Here is a 16915-nt window from a genome sequence, read left to right on the forward strand (position 1 = left end):
TCTCTGTCAGAACTATGCATTCAACGTGGTAGTCTCGGTCAGGTTTATGCCAAACATTCTGAACCGTATCTGAGCCGAATAAATGTATCTTTTCACAGGATAAGTTTGAGATAATTCTTTTTCATCAGTTTTGTTTTCATGTTCTTTGAGAAAGTTTTTCTTGCAGTTGTGTGCCAATGCTCTCAAGCAAGGCTTCTTGGACACTGTCCATTGAGGTTGATGCTATGCCATGTCCTTCAAACTGAGCTGTCACTGAAACAAAGATTTCCATTGATAACCCCTTAGCCAAGTCTTAACAACTTCATGATAAACCTTAAGAGTAGCACATTGTTCATGGCGTCACTTTAAGAGCAAATACTGCACTTTAATGATTGGTACTATGACTCATTCTGTCTGGGTCAGCTGGGTCGTAAGCCTTGATTACTGCTGTAGATACGTTTTCACTGATTTTTATGTGGTCACTAATCGTCCATCTTTGTGAAATCTCCTAATCCAAATCCTAAAGCAGTTTCACTGTGGAGCCACGATACAGACAGATAGGTCTAAAATCGTTATGTTCCGGTGTTCACAGGTCATTTTATAACCACGTTCATGCAGTTTTCTAACTTATGTGTCAGTGAGGTGTATTCACTTTTGTTGCACTGAGTTTGCACTTTGAGGCCTGAGTTTTTTTCAGTATAGTCCTTCTGAAGTATCTGTTTCAGACTGTTCATGAGAGGGAATACTTTACTCATAAACTGAGAAATAATGAAGTTTATTGAGAGGTAAGACAATATTCAGTTATTTGACATTAAAGTGATACTACACATGGACATACTCACTTCTGTTGTTTACTGTATAGTAATCAACATGGTGTATTGCACAAGAATACTATGGGTAGTGTCTGAGATTGGCTTATTGCTGTTACTAATGTTTTATTATGTCTGAGCCAAGGAAATAAAAAAATCCCATATTATTTCCACCAATTGTCCTGAGGATGAGGACACCATATTATCACGGTGTGCCACTGAATGTATCGATTCACCTATTTCAAGAGCATAAACGAAATCAGTCATTGCCCCAAATAATGTGGTTCACTGCGTCCAACTAATGTGAAAGATATTTTCCAACAAAAAAGATTACAAATCTGGCATAAGTCGGAACTCTGTACATAATAAGTGAGAAAAATCAGCACCATTACTCACTAATTAGTCGCTTGAATGCAAGATGAGAAATAGATGCAGGATAACACAGATTGCAAACAGTGTTGACACAGAACACAGAGCCAAGCAATCCGTGGTGTTTCTTGTTGTGATTGTTAGAATATTCATCAGCATCTTCTGTACAGGAAAATAGCCTCCATGCATGTTACTCATCTAGTGAAATAGTTCAACGTGACTTGTTTATGCTATAAAGGAATTGTTCACTGAACATTTTTAAGTTTTCTCTACTTTGTAAACACATTAAATAGAAGCCTATTATGGATGTTTTAGTCCATTTGTTTAGGTATGTTTTAATAATATGAACACAAAAATATGGGAAATTAACAGCATGTCTATGGAAATATTTTTTTTGTGTGTGCATGCCAGTGTGTATTAGTTTGGTATATTTGCATGTGTGTGTTTGCTCACACTGAGAGATGAGCCTGTATTTCTGTTTTTGTATTTCCCAGTGCTCTGAACAAAGACTGCTAGCAGCCCAGATCAAAACAGGCATCAATTCCTTTAGCCTGACATTGTATGTGAGTGTATGCGCATCTCTGGTCTGATCTTCTAGGGTGCTTGAGCACGTCTGTGTGCATGTGTGTTTGTGTGCAGGCATGTGTGTGCATGGATGTCCATGCGTGTTGTGCCGTCATGCCTGCTTGGCTGACCAGCCACATTCTGTTCAAAATACATATTCAGCACTTTGCGCTTTTTTTCTTCTTCTCTTTTTGCTTCACTCCCCGTTCTCTCCATTTTAGGGTGTTATTAGATAGGACAACTCTTGCCGCTGGCAATTCTCCTCTCAGCACTGTACATCCAAAGGCATGTGGGTTTTGGAAACCTGTGTGTGTGTGTGTGTGTGTGTGTCTGTGTGAGTGGGTACTTGTGTGTAAAATAGTGGCAATGTGGAAACACCACTGTGTCAGTGTGCTTCCACAAATTGCTGTAAGTACAGTAGTCTGCTGTATACAGTATGTTTAAGTTGCAGCAAGAGTAGCAGTGTATTTTCTAAGATTTGTTAATTTAAGGTTAGTATTTCATTCCCATTGTTTTACCTCTTTCAGCAATCCTCCATCCCCCATCATGCATTATGCTTTTCACTAAAATGACAGCAGAGCCACTCTTACTTTGACCCCTCTCTTAGCGCCGTTTTCATACCCCTCCACCCCCCTCACGCAAACACACACGCCGAAGATCTCACATATACACAGACACACACACTTGGTGTAAGAGCCCAGGGGCTCCATCTATTAAAAGGTTCATCCATCATCACATATAATTTTAATACGGTAGGAATAAAAAGATGCTTACACAGCTAAATGAGAATTTTCAGAGACCTGCATGCAGGAGTCTGAGCCTGCCTAGAAACCTGTACAAGCACTAAATGCATGCACACACACACACACACACACACACACACACACACACACACACACACACTGAACAAGGTCAATGTGCTCTGCCAATTACGGCTCATGAGATGCCGAAGCTTGTTGTGTGTGTGCGTCTATTTGTATGTCTACCTTTGGGAGGACCGATTTCAGTTTTATACCGGGAGAGTGACAGCGTTTGGTTTGAGACCCGGTTTTAGTGTTCAGATTAGAATTATTTTTCTGTTAAGGTGAAGGTCAGGGTTGGGTTCAGCATGTAGCTCACTGTTAAGGCTAGTAAAAGAGGCAAGGGAGTGCATTATGTCAGGGAGGTCCTCGAAAAGAGAGGAGTGCAAATGTGTGTGTGTGTGTGTGTGTGTGTATGTGCGCTATATGTAGTCTCTGCAGTGTGTGACATGATTACATGAGTATGTAAGGTTTTCTACAGCTCCCTAAGGGCATACACCATAATGGGTGCATTCAGTGTATTTTGATCACACATTTATCCATTCCACTTCTTTTCTCTTTGTCGCCCTTTTTCCTCATTGTGTCCTCCAGGGAACTTGGTTGTGGTTAGAAAAGTAAACTGTTTCCCTTGGATGAGGAAGACCAGGCAGGGTTATCACATATTTATGCAGTTCATTTTTCATTAGCCCAGGTCACAATCAATAAAACATTTAATGGCCAAAACAATCTCCATGGCTAAGAACAAACGGTTTTCTAGAATTCATTTGTAACTTTATATGAGTTGTTAAATTGGTAGGTTCCTATCTCAAGCAAGAGTAATTTGCTAATAAGTCTTTGTAAATTAAGGCATCTTTCAAAGTAAAATCATAGCTAACAGCGGCACAGAGTCACACTGGTACAATGACTTTAACAGAAACCTTGCACCAGTGTAGCGATGAGGTTGGGGTGAGCGTAGCAATATCAAAAAAAGTATTTTCAAGGGGGCACTAAGCTCTAAGATCTAATCAGTGCTCACTTCACAATATTGATATCAAACTACAAGCTCCTTGAGTTGGTTGTTATCAGTTGACAGTTGATTGACAGCAGGAAATTTGATTGTTGCCATGGAAACACAACTCTCAGCCCTGAAGTAGAATGGGAGTTGGTTAGCTATGATACTTGGGATGGAGTATTTTTGTTTGTTTGTTTTCATTTTATAACTCCAGTGAGACTACTGTAGACTCAGACTACACCAAAGACTGGCTTAACCAAATATTGACCAATCTTTCTTTGGAAAATCCCTTCTTCTCTGCTGTCAGAAATGGAGCAACCTCCAGACCACACTGCTTGTCAAGTGGTGCAGTGGTAAAGATTTATAAGCTGCTGAAGGTAGAGGTTCCTCAGCCTCTTTATGACGCAAAGTCATCTCCCTGCCTTCCTGTCTTCTCACGGACCCTGGAAGCAACGCTTGCCTCAGCATCACCACAACATGTGTGATCAGGACATTCTGCAATTTTTAGGCTTCATTTGGACTTTAGGGATTTAAAAAGAAAAGGTTTTACCTGAAATTTCAACACAACACAATTTCAAAGCCATGATACATATGTGCGTCTTCACTCTTTGCTGGCGGTTTTGTGAAGCACATTATGAAATGGTAAAGTCATTTACTCCTGGACAGCAGCTGCAAACACTGAGCTAGAAATGTCTAAACCTTGTTTTCTCCCCATGAACAATATCCAAGTTCATGTCAAGCTGTTTGAGCTGGAATCAAGATGAGAACAGACTGCAGTGTGAAACATACCCAAACAGATCTATTATAAGCCATATTGATCCATACCTAAAGATGGACACCTCAGAGCAGAATGTTGTGCTTCAGCATCGCAGTCTGAAAATGGAATTTCCCCAGAGAAGTTGAATGTAGTTAAGCGAGCAAAAATGTTTTCTACCAACTTGGTTTCTATGACACAACCTCAGCTTTCTGCTCTGTGATGCTGTGTTGTACAGCTAAGATAGAATACAACAGCAATTCCCTTGTTACATCTCCTTTTCCGCAGTGTCCATTTAATGAAGCAAGTTAACCAAGGTCATGTTATTTATCACAGAAAAAGGGTGTAGGAGTGGTTGCAGGAAAAGACAGTTAGTACACAAATAGTCTCACCTGAGAGCAGTCGCAAAACAAACAAACTCCTCCACTAATGGCTATTGAGCACGCCACGCAATCCACGCCAGGTAAAAAAAACAACATTTCGAATTTTCAAGGTTTATCTTTAGAACTTAACTGAGAGAGGATAGAATAACAGCAATTTGCTTAATCTTACACAGGTAGTTTGAAGCACATTTAGATATTCAAACCAGTAGCTCTGTGGCCTTGGTACTTCAGCACAGCACAGAAAGCATCCAATTTGATGTGTGAAGATAAGCCATTATACTATGACCTGACATTTCACGGAAGGAAAACTTAACTATAAAATTGAAACTTCTGCATTTTATAGCTATTAAAAGAATAATATGCAATCTGACAGCTGGAAGTCAAGCGCACAGGCATCACAGTTGTTGAGATATCCACAAAGTTCACTCTGATCTACTTGAGAATGCTCTGTGGTCCCTGGTTTCTGTACATCATTTCACTGTCATAAAAAGGTATATCTGTGTCACAAACACAAGTTTGATAAAAAACATCCTCAAATTTTGTGTCCAAGCCTCAAGTATTATGAGAATAAATCTAAGAAAGGACAAAAACTCAAGGACATTTCTCTGTCTCCTCTTCTTAGCTGTCTCTGTTGGCAACTATATTTGTCGGTGTGTTACTGCCGCCACCTTTCAGTCATGGGAATAGATTCATGAGGCGCTTACAAATGTGTTTATGCATCAGCCAAACAAACAGGGACATGCTCATAAAAAAACATTGTTCTGTAGTACAACTAGCACAGCTCCAAGTATCCTCACTCTACCTTTAACTGACTAGACTGCCATAATAACCTGTTCCAATTGCAACTGTGGAAGCAAGACATATTTTCTTGTTGGTTATTTTGTGTGTAAGAATTACAAAACAACTTCATCATCTCATAGTATTGTAGTGGGTTTTGTCATAATTGTACTACGATGCTTCATTAGTATGAACCTTATTTCATATAATGAGTTATGATTACATAAACACATGGGAACTAGTTGGTTTGCTGTCCAGCTTCAGCTGTCTTACATCCAACTCCTCCTTGTCTGGGCCTTGATTTTCTCTCATTTCTTTACAGTTAAAACAGAGTTGTTTCCCCCACAAGGCTTCTAGCTGTTGTTTCATAATCTAGGCTGCCATGTTTACAGTGTTCAAGCCATGTACAATTTGACTTCTCCTCTCAATTGGCCTATTACCCTCCACTTTTTTTGATGTAAGATTTTTGGGAGGGGTGCTCAAGAAAGTGCAGAGCTTCTATACTGGCCAGCAAGTGTTCTTTTGCTCTAGCTGAAGTTGCACTTTACCTTGTTTCCTGAATTAGAAAACAACCCTTTCTAGCTGATGCTGGATTATAGATGTAAGTGTGCAATCAGAAAAAAAAAAGGATACGTCCACAAGTACCATGGAACTTGTTTTCGACATTGGTATTTGTTTTCTTGATCCACTCATTTGCAGAACCACTTCAGTCCATTTGAAATTAGAACAAAAATCTGGTCAAGAGTCATGGACTAGGGAGTTATCTTTTCCTATTTAATTATGTTTGACTTGCACACAGGATTTTATGTTACCATGAGTCTGCCTAATTTACACTAAGGCCTAACTAAGAGTTTCCTCTAAAGAGCGTTTCGCAGTGCTGCTGACAAACACTTTAAATAAGTGAAAAGAAAACTCCTTATAGAAGGGAGCTAGCTGAGTCTGTTACCACTGAATGGGCATCATGCTTCATGAATGACCTTCCTCACTATGACTGTGATTGAGTTACAGGTCTGTATCTGTGGATTAATTATCATAAGTACACAGGATTTGAACCGGAAAGACAAAACAGTCATTGTTGTTAAGTATTAGATCAACCCCTCGATCTTATTTTGTCATCCATCCATCCATTTGTTTTCTTCTCTGTTTTCGGGCTTGGGCCATGATGGCAGCAGTACTTTCCTTGTTCTCCAGGGTGTTACAAGGCCAGATGACTTCTGTAATCCCTCCTAAAAAAGGTACCCAGGAGGCATCCTAATCAAATGTATGAATCAGCACAGCTGGTTCCTTTTGGTGTCAAAGAGCAGCGACTCTACCCCTGAGTTCCCTCCGGATGTCCGAGCTCCTCACCCTGACTCTATGACTGAGTCTGCTCACCCTATGGAGGGAACTCATTTTGGTTCTTTACCCAGAGCTCATGACCATAAGCGAAGATTGGAATGCAGGCTGACTGGTAAACCAAGAGCTTTTCCTTCAGGCTCAGTTCCCTCTTTACCGCCACGGTTCGGTACAGTGGTAACATTACAGCTTGCACTGCATCATTCCTTCTGACCATCTCACTCTCCATTTTCCCATCAATCATAAACAAGATCCCAGGATACTTAAGTTCTTTTGCTTGAGGCAGCAACTCACCCCAGAAGGAACAATCTACTGGTTTATGGTGGAGAACTAGGGCCTCAGACTTAGAGGTGCTGACACTGATCCTGGCTGCTTCACACTCGCCTTCAAACCATCCCAGTGCACACTGAAGGTCACAGCCTAATGAACCACAACAACAGAACAGAACCACATCAGCCACAAAAAGTAGAGATGCAACTGTGATTTCCCAAACCGGACAACCTTCTCACCCCGGCTGCACCTTAAGATCCAGTCTATGAATATCGCAAACCGGATTGGAGACAAGCAACCCTAGCTGAGTCCAACACCGACCGGAAACATGTTTGGCTTTGTAATGAAGATACAATTTTCAACTGACTGAGTAAACTGTAAGTTCATGCGGTACATCTACATATACGGCAGCCCCAATTTTACTTGGAAATCCAACAATGCCACTGCTGAGTCTTAAGAGAATTAATCAAAATGACAGCTAACATAGTCCTAGTTCATCAGCACTCTACACTGATTTTAGTAGTGCAGAGGTTTGCAGACCATGAGACAAGTTATTGGGCTGTTTCGACCTGGGAAACTCCAATCAATGAAAATATATTATTTTCTAAAAGATGTTATTGCTGTAATTGATGTTTGCATGAACAGGTCAGTTACGTTCAGGATGCAACTGTTTCTTAGCAGGTCTTAATGACTTCCTTAGGACAATCTTTAACATCTCTCAAGCTCAGGAGCTACTTTTAGCTCTAAAATATTCTGTGAATTCCTCTCAGACCAAAAACGTAGGAGTCCTGGAGTTAGGATTGACACACCCCTTATTTTTTCGGGAGTTTCTTCTAACTCAGCCAGTAAGGAGCTACTTTTAGCCTGAGGATGTTTTGTGTTTGTGACCTCACATTTCACAGCAGACAACTCCCTAGGCCCAAATCCAGTTCTTTGTAATCACTGACTGCTTTTTTTTCTGATGGCAAACAAGCCTGCAGCTTTGGTAGCTGGTATGAAGACGTGCCGTTTGCAAAAGTTGCTGGTGACATAAATGTAATTATACAGGCTTTGTCTATTTTTCGCCATTAAAACTTCCCACTGCTTCTTTGCTCCTCTTCACTGCCCTTTGGTGCAGAAAGATATCATCCGAAAGATACTGAAAAATGGATAGTATTCCACTACAGCTTATACTGCCAGCTGGTGCATCTCTGCAAATAGCTCCATCAGCAAGGCAACATTCAGTTACACCCTAATTTCCCACAGAAAACAGAGATTTTAGATTTCTTGTACTTCAATTGTCCAATAATCACAATGTAACTGTTATAGTACAGGCATTGTAGCTTACAAAGCTGTCAAACAGTAGCTTTTCAATGCATCGCTTTACTACATACATGCCGTGCTCTGTTTAAGATGTATGGAGATGAAACGTTTAGTCATGTCAAAGATTTCTATTCCTGTATGTTTGTATTGCTTGTGATAACTTATGGCATTGTAGCTTTTATGTGACAGTCGTATTTGAATCATTTCTGTATTATTCTCTGTCTTGTTATAGGATGCTCCATCAAAAATAAATAAGACACATAATGCTCACAAGTTATGCCGTATTATTTCCCCCTGCCATTAGCATCACATTTGGTTTGTTATTCACAGTTTTCCTCTGCTTTTTCAGCTCTTTAATGTAACTGCTGCGTGCGACACCCTCTTCCTAAAACTCAAAATTAACTCAAAGCACATTTTTTCACGTTATGAGCCGGGAGCTCTCTGCTGTTCTTTTGCATGCGGCTGATGGGACACACTAAGCGTCTACGGCTACTCCTTATTGATTTCACATTTATTTGCTAAAGTGCACGCCTATTAAAAATCACTTTTTCCCCTTTTCTTTCGTGTTCTTTGAAAGGATTTATTTATCTTATTTAAGCTCAGGGCACTTAAAACCCCCCAGCTGAGCAGTGGGTACTCGATGTGCATGCACAGTAGGCGTGTAGAAGAAGGTGAAAGGCAGAGCAGAGAGAAGTCACATGATGGTAAGGCTGTCATAATCTCTCTCCCTCCTTCTCTCTCTCTCTCTCTCTGTATCTGTCTTTCTCTCTCACTGTGCCTCCACGTCTTAGAGTTGCTGAGTAGGGATTCTATAATGAGAGAATGGTGACGTTGACGGGAAGAAAAAGAGAAAACTAAGCAGAGTAGATTGTGGGTGAGGGGGGGAGTTGTGAGAGGAGGGATGGGTGAAAAGGAGAAAAAGAAGGGATGAGGAGGAGCGGAGTCAGGAGATCAGGATGAAGAGAGAAAATTCTCGGTCAAGGTCTTTCCTAATGAACAAATTATCATGCAAAGGTCTATCTTGCCATTTCCTCCTCCCAGCCCTCCCTTCTCTCCTCCCACCCCCACCTCTCTCTCTTTCATTGTCACTCATTCTTCCCGTCCCTCTTTTCGTTCCTGCCTCACCTTTCTGTCTCTCTCTCTGTCTCTCTCTCTCTCTGCTTCACTGGCTTGACCTTGGTTCCCACCTCACTCAAATCCCTTGCTCGTTGCCTCCCTCCCAATTTCTATAACCTTGTTTATTTTCTGCCGCATTTCTGTTTTCTTTATCTCTGTTGCTTCCCCTCCTTTCCACTGTTTGCCTCCCCCCTTCTCTCTCCCTTGCCCCCCCATCCCCTCCTTCACCTCACCCACCCCCCACCCCCGTTTACCGAGTTCCTCTAGGCCTTAGGCAGTAGTCTGCTGCTCTAAAACCTTTCTATCAGCACATCCCTGCAATAGTCGGGTCTGACAGTCACTTTCGCAGTAGAATTGGCTGATTTACCACACACACATACACACATACACACACACACACACACGCGCGCACACACACACACACACACACACACACACACCCTCTTGTGTATGGTGCGAACATAGTGTAACCAGAATAGTCAGCAAGTGTGCGTGGCTGCGCGACTATCTTCTGCATCAGTAATAACAACATTAGAGCCTCACACATGAATGCTTAATTTTAAATATGAACGTATGCACAAGTACAACTGTGTGTGTGTGTGTTCATCTGGGTGTGTCCGCTCCCCCAATTTCTCTCCCGCACCAATCTCCCTTCGCTTTTCATTTCTGTATTAGCCCACCAGCAATGTAAAGGTCACACACTGCAGTGGCGTTTGACTCTGCAGTCTGTTAAATAATAGCGTTGCTATTTACTGTTCTCAACCCCAGCCTGACGTCTGTGTGTGGCCCGAGGGCTACATCATCTCCACAGTATTGCTTCAGAGGCAGCCCTGTGCATCGTGTCAGCGCACACTAGGCACACACACATGGTCTGGTACATGTTTTGAACTTGTTCAGCTCCCCCCAGTTACACAGTATTTTAAAGGAAACAAGGGGAGAGGATCAGAGGGGAGACAAAAGGTGAGGGGAGGTGAACAGTAAGAGAGGAGGTGCGGAAAAGAAAGACGGAAACTACACTTAAGTAAACATATTCATGTCTGGCATCAAATTGAGAATAAACAACTTAAAAACAAATCTGCTTGCTGACTTCACTTCGGCTGCGAGTTTGAATGCTGTCGAGAGAATATTGACTGTCTTTGTGAAACTCTGATGCTGTCTTTTATTTATAGTTCTCCTAGTGGCCTCAGCAGCAACCTCCAACCAGCAGCACAGGTGACAGCTGGATCCTGTATTCCAGTAGCTTCTGAAGAAGTCTGAGTTCATTTAAAGTTTGAGCTTACAGTTTGATTTAGACCATATCCACTACTTGAAAGTAGACAAAATAGTGAAGACACAAAAGCCTAAATGGCTATTGCAAACACAGCTGCACAGTTTGGTCACGTTGGTAAGTTAGAGCTTTTAACCACTGCTATTCTTTATCAAAGCACTATGCTTTTGGTAGCCCGTGCTGCCACGATTTTAAATTTGTATTGAGAATTGTCACATTTTCTGAAACATCGCTTGTTCGGATTGAAAGTGTACGGGGAGGGTTAAGTGCACCGAGAGTGGTTTAGAGTCTTCATCAAGGACACACTGTCAGAACACGTGTCAAAGGATTAAAATCGGCAAATTTCTAATGTGCCCACTTTATCCTGTGCTGACAGTATTTTGGCTGACATTTATTTCTGGTAAAGAAAATCACAAACCCCCACCAATAATTAAGAAGCGTAAGACCCGTATCCATCCACATATCATCAACTCTCAAATCCAGCCATTTTCTGCATGGGGACTTTTTTTTTGAAAACTTTTTCATGCTTATTAAGTATACCTCACAAAGTATATACTTGATAGATTTTTAAAAATTGCTATGCTTGCTCTGATGCCATATTTCACTCTCCAGTACGAATCCTCTCACTTTTGTAGATGCTCGCATCCTTATTTGTGAGCTGCTTCTCTCTCAGTGAATGACTCTTTCACAGCTACTGCAGATGTTCCAAGGCTTCATGTAATGAGCCTTACACAGAGTTTAGGAAAATAATTTAGTTGTAATTAATCACACTGTGTGAGCTCAACTCTGGCATCCTCTGCGCACAAGGTCGAGGACATCCACGCCAGTGATCCCTTTCATCATGACATCAGTGCTCTCCAGTTCTGCTTCTTTGTGTCGTGTTTAAATAACCAATATCCTCCTACAGCACATTCCTGTGGTGAAAATATGAAAGGTTTTTCTAAGATAAACCACACTGAATTAAAAATGTTTAGGAGATCACAGCATTCTCATTTAGAATTAAAAATTGAAAATCCACTGTGTTGATTTGGAGGGTTGGAGCCTTGTTTAGTCATTCAGCATGTGCAGCATCGCATCCACTCCATATACCCCATATGGTTGCAGTGAAATCACTCTCTGCTTAGTGTCCCTAGAGCAAACTGATAATGCAGTAGACCTCCTAAAATTAGATATCAATTATGCTTTTATATTTCATTGTACCGTGCATATTAAACATTTATTTTAAAAGCTCTGAATGCTAAATGCTATCCCTTGCCAAATTCAATTGACATGAACCACTGCAAATTGACTTATTAGCTTAGTGCTTATTCATTCCGTTGGTTGCAGACGTTTGGAGAAAGTCACAATTGTTTTAAATGACATAATAAAGGGGATTTCCCACAAAATGAAGTATTTCACTGCCAAATGGGGAAGAACACAATGTAAACAGAGCAAATGCTAAACTGTCCCAATCCAGTTCCAGCCTCTAGGCTTGTCATTTGCCAGTCAAGAAGAGGTATTTTATCTTTGTTTGAATAGAGCTCTCTTGTTTCCCTCGCCTCTGTTTCCGCATGTCTCAGCAGCAGCCTCGGTTCAACATGTGTCGCATCTATGTTATCTTAAGTGCCTTTTCTCCCTGGGGCTTACAAAAAGGAAGACAGAGAGACAGAACCTTTCCCCCTCTAGCCAAGGAAAAAAAGAGGGGGGAAAAATCAAGGTAAGTGTACTGCATGTATGAGAGAGATCATCTAGATCAATGTGTGTTTATAAGTCATATGTTAGTGTGCATTGTATGTAGTGTATATTGTCAGGTGCGCAGTATCTGAATGTGATAATAATGTGCCTGCATTCATTTGTGCATGCCTAACTGTATGTGAGTGTAAGCATGGACGTGTGTGTCTGTGCTGTATGCTACCTGACCCAGATGACTCTGGGTAATTGCTCCTTATCTGGTGGCCTGTGAGTTCACATCACTGTAAGTAAGAGAAGAGGCCACAGAAGTGATTTAGTCCACCTACATGTCTCCCCTCTCTCTCCTATTAATGATCATATGAATGATTTATGCTTTTCTGCCATGTGTGCGTCTGTGCATGCATGTCACAATGAGAAGATAATGTGCGTTAGAGTGAGTCACTGATGGACAGACTGTGTGTGTGTGTGTGTGTGTGTGTGTGTGTGTGTGTGTGTGTGTGTGTGTGTGTGTGTGTGTGTGTGTGTGTGTGTGTGTGTGTGTGTGTGTGTGTGTGTGTGTCTGCTTTGGACGGTGCACCTGCTCACCTCTCACTGTCCTTGGTTAATTCTGCATTCATGGAAGAGACTTTTTTTTCCTCTTTTTTTGATAAATATTCTTTGGGAGCAGAACATTTGGTATGTGGGTCTCTGTGAGTGTAACTGTGAAGCCTTCGGGATTTAGTGGAGCTGTAAAAGACAGAAGGATTATTGTGTTTGTTAAGAAACAGAGAAATAAGGATCAAGAGACAAGAGAACTGGTGGGAGAGATGACAATAAAATCAGGGAAAAAAAAGTGAATAAGTGAAAAATGTGCACGACTGTGTGGGAGTGCTCAGTTGTGTAGGTGTCCTTGCCATACACGTGTTCATGCACTTCATGTTCACATACACGTATCCTTTTTGTGTGCACACACTCTACTATATGTCCCTGTGCATTGTTTCCTTTGATCGAGCCTTTCGTCCGTGGCTCGGCGGTAGTTGTAATTGGTCTCTGATGGGACTGACCCACTGGGTATTGGCTGAGTGAAACAGGCTTTGGATGGCTTCCTTAAATATTTCAGCCCAGCCAAACGTGAGGTCTCCCTGCTCTCGCCTCAGGCTCAGCCAACACCACCACTTAGCCAGCTGCCCAGCCCTCACAGAGAGCAAGAAAAAGACAGGGAGCCCGATACACACAAAGACTGTGCTTGATGAGGGTGGCCAGTTAATACATGTGCACGGTCCTCACACAGATTCGATGGTGTGAATGCGAGTGTGAAAGCGTTGGTAGCATGCATCTGTGAAAACCAGCATCATAATGACAAGATGTCATTAAACCACTGTCTACTGGCATCCGGCAGCTGCAACTTAACTGCATCGCCAATTTACTTCCCATAGTGTCGCCTGTTTGATACAATGAACCACTAGCTCATTACAGCATCTTCTCTGTGTACCTTGTTAAGTGGACATCTTATTCTGCACTTCAGGACTGCAGCATTCTGCATTATACCAAATATTTGCCCTACTTCAATGCTTTACCAGCAGTCCCTGTTCCCCGGTGCCTCATTCTGCCTCTTTTTCTTTCGTGCACCTCACTTTCTCTCTCTAACTTACTTCCTGTCTGCCTGTCACTCTTCCTCTTTCAGTCACTCTTCCCCCTTCTGTCTACCCACTCACTCTCACTTCTCTCTGTCCCCATCTTCCTCTCTTTCTGTGTGTGTGTGCGTGTCATTTTCTCTTCTGTCTCCCCCTCGCTCCATCCTATTCATGTGCCTTCCACGGATCCGAGGCAGAGTGAAAAAGATAATTCCCTGGTTCTCTGCAGAGAGACAGCAAGTAAAAATAGAGAAGGTTATCTTTCATGTTCAATTTTAAAGGGAAGTTTGAGATTTCCCAGAGATGATTAAATAGGAACGTTCCTGACAAGGTCACACACTCTCACACGTAGACGCACACACAGAAACATGTACACACGCATGAAGATATGTACACACACATATAGAGCTTGGTCAAAACACCTTTGGGAGGAGCTGCAGATTCTAAGACATAAAACTGCAAAGCAACAAAAAAAAGAAAAAAAAGTGGGGAAAAGAATAACATTCGTGTCTTGGTGCAAACACCACAGCATAACCAGGACAGCATGCCTGTTGTTTGTACTGTGCTTACTGCCTGCGAGGCTAAAGGGCACAGGCAGCCGAACTGATTGACTCGTTTCTTTATTACTCTGGCATTTATCACCTTTCATTTGCTGTGAGAACACAGACATAAATGATTTATATCCCTGTTTGTGTGTACACGTGCTTGTATTTTACATGCCTCGGTCTTGCGTGCGTCTGTAACATTTATTTTTACGTTTGTGTGTTCATGTGTGTGTATTTACAGCCTTATTAAGCTTTAACTTTTAGCTTTAAGCAGCATTGTTTCCCTGGAGACCAATTATCTGACAGGGTTAAGGAAACTCTCTTGTGCCAGAGAAGGGAGATTGTGCGTTTCTGACAACACTCCAGCATGTTTCCTCAGGCATCCTGATTGTGTTTGTGTGTGTCCTGTGTCTGCATGTGCACATGTGTATTATTTATCGCCAGATCCCCCCCATAGCTTACACATTAGTAATGAACATGGCTTTCCTGAGTGTTCCTCTGATCATGTTTATTGCCCCCAAAACTTGAAAAACATTGCACGAGGAAACCACAGCATGTGTTATGTGGTGCGTATGCATGTGAATCAGTGTGTGGGTGTGAGTGTCACATACTGCAAATTGCTGTCAGTCATGGTGTTAAGGTATTCTGGATGTGTCCCAGCCACTTGGTAACTATAGCAGAGACTGACAGAGGTGTTGTGGGACAAAGTGGAGTTGGCGTTTTGAATGAGTTATCCTGAATTCAGACTGCGTCCGTCTCCAGAGGCATGGATGAATGGCCTGATTCTCTCTCCATCTCCCTTTTTCTCTATGACTTTCCAGCCCTCTTTTCCTCTCTCCCTCTCTCCCTCTCTTTCAAACTTTCTCACCCTCCTGTCACCCCAAATCCTTACATTGTGTCTTTTTTTTCTCTCTCTCTCCCTTCAGCTTTCCACTTTGACTGTTCCTTTCTCCTGTCTTCTCTTCCCCTCCCTCTTTCTTTTACTCCTTCATCTCTTTCTGCCCTCACACACAATTCTCTGCATTCTCCCATTTCTCCTCTCAACTGTTTGAAACTTTTTTTTTCCATCAATGGGTAGCACTCAGTGCTCTCCAACTCTGTTTCCATAGTGAGAGGAGGTCCACTTATGCTCTTTGCTATCCAAACTTTCACCCGTGACAGAGTTTTCTTTTACACCATAGCCCCACTCTCTTTCTTTGTCCTCCTCTATTTCTGCTGCTTCCTTTCTGTCTCTTTCCTAAAGGTGTGTTCAGAGTGAATACATGAGTGAACCAAATCTTTGTCAGATTACTCGCACAAATTCGTTTTTTTCATCTTCATTTCTCATGGAATTGTCATTGCGAAGAGAAGAGATGTGTGTCAGAACATCCATCCAGAAAAGAATGAAATTTTAAAATTTTAATATTAAAGCCCCACTCCTGTTGTTTTTTTTTTTAAAAATTGTTAACATGTCCATTTGGTGTTTTTTATATGCTGGATGACACATCGTGAGTGAAACATTTTAACAGAAGCATAGGTTAGCTGGGGTCTGTACTTCAAAGCACATCACATATACCCAGAGTATCCTTTCACAACGCCTATAGCAACTGCAGTCACGCTTAGCAGTCACACGAAGCTGGTTATTAACTGCGTAAGTCAGCCCAAGGTTTCTGTGCCTGACTGACTAGGAATGCATTCCCATGAAAGGGACATTGTTAGCACCAGATGACCAACTGCAAAAATGGACAGTTGTGGAGCCGCATATTGGTCACAAAAAAAGTACAATCCTAAACCAGCTTAAAGTAACAGTGCTGTGGCAGCCAAAGCCAGGAAGAAAAGCCATTCAAAAAAAACTGCTGACTGTGCAAATGTGCAAGTTAATAGGCTTATCAATATCACTGCCCCATCATTAAAGCAGGAGTGGATCTGACTATAATCATAAGTTGCTTAGATGTAAGTTTCCTATTCAAGATTCAGCTTTATTATCATCATACATCACAACATTGTGTAATTTCATTGCAGATGTAGTCCCTTTATGCTACTGACAACAAAGACAAATTATTTATATATATATATATATATATATATATATATATATATATATATATATATATATATATATATATATATCATTAATCTCACATTTAATCTAATTCTTATGGTGTGTAAGGCACTTTCAGAATTACTGTTTCAGCTGCAACCCTGGTGGTGCTAAATGGTTTGGGGAGCAAGTAAAGAACAAATATGACTTGGAAATCACTCGCTGCACTAAAATTTTTTAATTTCTCCTCTCACTTGCTGCATACTGAGCTCTGTGGGATCATGCAGCGATGGTGATACCATTTTCCCAGAGAGTTAATTGGTTAGTATGCGGTGCTTTTATATGTGTTA

This window comes from Amphiprion ocellaris, chromosome 4, assembly GCF_022539595.1.
Source record: "Amphiprion ocellaris isolate individual 3 ecotype Okinawa chromosome 4, ASM2253959v1, whole genome shotgun sequence".
In the NCBI taxonomy this organism is placed as follows: domain Eukaryota; kingdom Metazoa; phylum Chordata; class Actinopteri; family Pomacentridae; genus Amphiprion; species Amphiprion ocellaris.